Raw genomic sequence first — 5,356 nt, 5'->3', positions numbered from 1 at the left:
TTGAGGGACCTGGATATCACACCAGGCAAGACCCCAGGTGCAGGCTGTGTAAAGATGCCCCAGAGACAATCCAGCACATAACAGCAGGGTGCAAAATGCTAGCAGGCAAGGCATACATGGAGCGCCATAACCAAGTGGCCGGCATAGTGTACAGGAACATCTGTGCCGAGTATAACCTGGAAGTCCCGAGGTCAAAATGGGAGATGCCCCCAAGGGTGGTGGAGAATGACCGAGCTAAGATCCTGTGGGACTTCCAGATGCAGACGGACAAAATGGTGGTGGCTAACCAACCGGACATAGTGGTGGTAGACAAACAGAAGAAGACGGCTGTAGTGATCGATGTAGCAGTTCCGAATGACAGCAATATCAGGAAGAAGGAACACGAGAAGCTGGAGAAATACCAAGGGCTCAGAGAAGAGCTCGAGAGGATGTGGAGGGTGAAGGTGACGGTGGTCCCCGTGGTAATCGGAGCACTAGGTGCGGTGACTCCCAAGCTAGGCGAGTGGCTCCAGCAGATCCCGGGAACAACATCGGAGATCTCTGTCCAGAAGAGCGCAGTCCTGGGAACAGCTAAGATACTGCGCAGGACCCTCAAGCTCCCAGGCCTCTGGTAGAGGACCCGAGCTTGAAGGATAAACCGCCCGCAGGGGCGCGCTGGGTGTTTTTTATATATATACACTCTATTTAACCACTTAAAAGTAACTTTAAGCCAAAATTTGCCAGGGGTATGAATAACTATGGGCTAGAGTGTACATATATATATATATATATACATATATACATATATACATATATACATATATATACACTCTAGCCCATAGTTATTCATACCCCTGGCAAATTTTGGCTTAAAGTTACTTTTATTTAACCATTATGTTTTTTTTGTTTTGTTTTGTTTTTGTTTTTTTACTGGAAATGACATAGGTGTCTCCCAAAAGATAATATAATAAGACGATGTGCATTTCTCAGCTTTTGTTTACATTTGAGCAAAAAGTGTCATGTCTAGAATCATTCACACCCTTCACAAAGTCTCTGGTAAAACCCAAAGTTCCAAATGGACTATTCCAAATAGTCCAAGCTGTTCTAAAGCATACTAATTACCCTGATTAATTGGGAACGGCTGTTTTAATCTGCTCTACAGGTGAAAAACAGCGGCTCTCTGCAGTTGGGTTGTGGACAGTCATGGCTAAGATAAAGGAGCTCAGTGAAGACCTGTGGCTGCTCACAAGTCAGGAAAGGACTATGAGGCCATATCTAATTGTTTTCAAGTTCCAGTTGCTACAGTGAAAAGTATTATTAAAAAATACAACATGTTCTGCACTGTGGACTTGGTTGGAAGCCAAAAGTGACACCTGTGCTGACCAGGAGGAAAGTGAGAGGTGTGAAAAAGAATCCAAGGATCACCACCAAGGCCATACTGATGAATCTGGGCTCTGCTGGTGGCAATGTCTCAAGGCAGACAGTCCAGCAGACACTGCACACTGCTGGGTTCCACTAATGCAGACCAAGTAGGACGCCACTTCTCCAGATAAGGCATACAAAAGCTTGCTTGGTCTTTGCAAATCCTCATCTGGACAAAGAAGAAGACTTCTGGTCTTCTGTTTTATGGTCAGATGAAACAATTGAATTGTTTGGTCACAATGATGTTTCCTTCATTTGGTGTGAAAAAGGAGAAGCATTCAACCCAAAGAACACCATCACAACTGTTAAACATGGTGGTGGGAACCTAATGCTTTGGGGGTGTTTTTCGGGCAATGGACCAGGGAACATAATCACAGTAATGGCAACTGAAAGATTTGAAGCTCAGATGAATGGGCAAAAAGCTGGTCTGCAATTATAGGAAGTGTTTGATTGCTGTAATAGCCAATAAAGGCTTCTATACTGATTATTTAGAAGGGTATGAATAATTCTGGACATGACACCTTTTGCTAAAATGTAAACAAAAGCTGAGAAATATATATATTTTTTCCACAATGATGCCTCTTGTACATAGTCTTATCTTTTGGGAGACATCCGTGTCATTTCTGGTCAAAAAAACTTGCTGGTTCAATAAAAGTATCTTTAAGTCAAAATTTGCCATGGGTATAAATAATTATGGGCTTGAGTGTATATGTGTGTGTGTGTGTGTCCTTATTGAACTACAGTTATAGTTTAATACATTTGGCCTTATTTCTCGAAATCAGACTTAGAACATCCAGAGTGGGTTTGATAAAGTTAGTTCTAATAAAATTCAGTTTTCCTCAAAGTCTTAAAATTGTCTAGAAAATTTACATTGTTTTCTGGACACCACCTGGTCAGCCAGCAGTTGAAGGGTGATAATTAGCTGTCGCTTAGCTAGTCAAAATGGAGAATGTATCAAAAAAAAAAACAAAACTCCAATGTGAGTCCAATTTCACTTTAGAAGTTACACACTGATCCAGTGCTAATTTTAGTGACCTCTGACTGATGTAATAGGGTTTCATTACTGCCAATGTGAATTGCATGTTTATTTATGCTTATCCTTAGGCGGCAGTTTGTAATTGGATTCATTGTTGCCTGTTTTGGCCCCTGGAATGGATTTTACAAGGGTTGCTGGAGTTTCTAGCTTCACATTTCTAAGTATACGGTTCCCAAAAACCAGAGTTTTTTCCTCAGCTGGTGTGTCAGTAAGGTGGAAAAATTTATCAAACAGATGAACAAGTTGGTGGTGTTCCACTTCTGTTGTGGACTACAACACCTCTGCACAGTCACCCTGCCAGTGGCTGTTCCAAGAAGACTTGTTGGGGGAAAACTAACAACGGTTAGCCATTTTAATTCAAGTTAATTATTTTATCACCGAGTGCACTCTCAGTGCTGCTGATTATTTCTGAGGTGAATGCTGTACATTGGAGCTCTAAAATTTCAGACAGGATACAATTAAGCATTAAAGCTTATTGTCTAATAAAGGAGACATGGAAATAGTTTGTCGTAGATCAAAGTGGAATTAATTTGATTGATTTAACAGGTATTCTTGGTGTGAATCCTGTATTCTAGTAGTTACAATCCCAGCAGCAGGAGATTAGAATCGAGCATAATGACATTTTCTAAATGATCAAATTAAAACCGTAGCGCTGCAGTGATTTCAGGTACGGCTTAACAAACCTGCACACATAAAATCTATCCCCTTAGCGCAGGGCTAGTCTGGCACAAATAAATTGGGCCTGGCATTTTTTGTCCAGGAGACCAATCATGATCATTCACAAAAATGCATCAAAAATAAATCTATATTGATTATGTACATAATTCATTGATATTGAGAGGCTTTCTTTATAATCAGGTTGGTCCAGTTGTTGTTGGTTAGCTCTTAGTTTCACTGCCCTGCAGCATATGACACTTAAAAGCTACACTTTAACTATTAGGTATGGCTCATGGTCAAAGCATCCACGCATTTTACCTGAATCCTTGATTATGTCCCTCTATCAATTTGGTTACCACGTTGATTACACCTTGTTCTGTCGCTCTGTGAGGCCTGGTTTCTAGTTGTTACTGGGTAATATAGTTCACGATGCAGCACATATTCTACATGTCGGTTAAACATTTTGCTGCATTTATTTTTAGTTTCTATTTCTCTTTCAGCTTTTTAGCTCCACCTTTTCGCTACTTCTTCCACACTTATCACAGTTTTACAAGATGGGTAAGGGCACAGCGAAGGTACGGGAGAGGCCGGTTGCGCTGAAAGATTTGATTGGGCAATCCAGTGTCGGTAATGAAAATGAACCAATGGGCTGCGTGTAGCACTGTTGACCCATATTACCGGTCCCACCCTGCCTCAGCTAACATTCTATAAAGCACTAGCACGTTGCAAATAAAAGAATCAGTAAAACATGGCACTTCCAGACATAACATAATGTAGTCCCAAAAGTTTTATTTTTATTCTTCCAGTTGCGGAGTTAATGCTGTTGAATTAAATATAAAAAGAGGATTAAATTTAAAAACAGAATTCAAACATAAGCTTAATCTATGTATGATTTTGAGTTCAGCAAGGATTCTGTCCTATGTTAGAATATATTAGCGTTTATAGAATAACAATACTGTTGAAAAACTGCTACCTACAGAAAAAAATCAAGCAGTAAAGCTGCATCTGAGGCTCTCTGTATAGTACCATCAAGGAAATACAAAGACTTTAGACACTACTGATCCTCTTGCTTTTCCGGGAGAACTCCAAGGAATCTTCCAGTGGTCGCACCACTTTCTGGAGACCTGATTGGTTAGTAACTGGTGATTTTATACCTGGTAATCTCTAATCTGGAACCTAACCTGGACCCTATGTCACAAATCTCGTTCAACACACTCAGGGTATCTTTATGTTATCTGGATTCACTTACCTTAACAATCGCGATCAGGATAAATGGTCACATGAAGCTCGTTATCAACTCGCTAAGGTAACCCAGGGCTTCACCTGAATGCTCACGTGACAGTGGTGGCGTTTATAGCATCTATCTATCTAAAAGGCAAATCCTTATGACACCTACAACCTACAACCACCACATCAAATGGTGGTTAAATATCTTTAAAGAGCACAGGAAATATTAACCCATATAAAACATGTTTACCACTCTCTTCTTTTGACAACAGTCTGTAAACGTCTGGGAGCTGAGGAGACCAGCTACTGGATTTTTGGAGTGGAATGAATCTAGCTACTTAACAGCTGGTTGTTCAGTTGTTGTATTTTTCATTTGATGACATACAGACAAAAACTATGTTCCACGCAGTGTTGCCAACTTAGCGACTTTGTCGCTATATTTAGCGAGTTTTCAGACCCCCTAGCGACTTTTTTTCTTTAAAAAGTCGCTAAAAAAGACGTGAAAGCGCGTATCGCTTTTACTCTGAACAAGCAGCGGGTGCTGTAACACAGTCAGTTCTTCTTTTACTCTTTTACTCTTATGCTGTTTTGTGGATCACAAGGTTTAAAACTACTTATAAACACACACACACACAAAGTAACTCCACCAGAGTGCCTATTTCGGGCCACTTTTGCCGGTCCAAGCCCGGGTAAAGGAGCAGGGTTGGAATTGTGACATTAAAAAAAACAATAATTGCTAAAAGAAATTTAATTTGTAGTTCTAAATAAACTCTAAATGCATTTAGGACGTTTTTTACTCACTTTATGTCTCTTCCACGATGTTATTTCTCTCTCCAACAACATAGGTTACAATTACATTAGCATGACCAATTATGCAAATTAGGTGATGACGTCATTTAGCGACTTCTAGCGACTTTTAGGACAACCAATAGGGATTTTCCTTACTGAGGAGTTGGCAACACTGGTTCCACGTCTAGTTACATTTGTTTTTGTGCTTCGTGTTAGTCTGCGTCTTTGTGAACTGTCTCATGTTTC

The 5,356-nt window shown here is 40.3% G+C and overlaps 1 protein-coding gene across 8 annotated transcripts in view; it reads right to left on the bottom strand.

The window, feature by feature from the left end:
• neu3b (sialidase-3) overlaps window positions 1–4,717 on the bottom strand; it is a 14,211-nt gene extending 9,494 nt beyond the window's left edge. For 5 of the 8 annotated variants that reach the window (XM_025908602.1, XM_025908601.1, XM_025908603.1 and 2 more), the window contains exon 1: window positions 3,413–4,717. The gene's annotated coding sequence lies outside the window, so the exon portion shown is untranslated. The remainder of the gene's footprint in view (window positions 1–3,412) is intronic. The other 3 variants (XM_019360723.2, XM_019360727.2, XM_025908605.1) reach the window with 1 other exon arrangement.
• Window positions 4,718–5,356: the final 639 nt, after the last annotated feature.

The sequence above is a fragment of the Oreochromis niloticus genome, linkage group LG7, assembly GCF_001858045.2.
Source record: "Oreochromis niloticus isolate F11D_XX linkage group LG7, O_niloticus_UMD_NMBU, whole genome shotgun sequence".
NCBI lineage: Eukaryota > Metazoa > Chordata > Actinopteri > Cichliformes > Cichlidae > Oreochromis > Oreochromis niloticus.
Note: the sequence above shows the minus strand (reverse complement) of the source record. Positions and strands in the feature narration are given on the sequence as shown.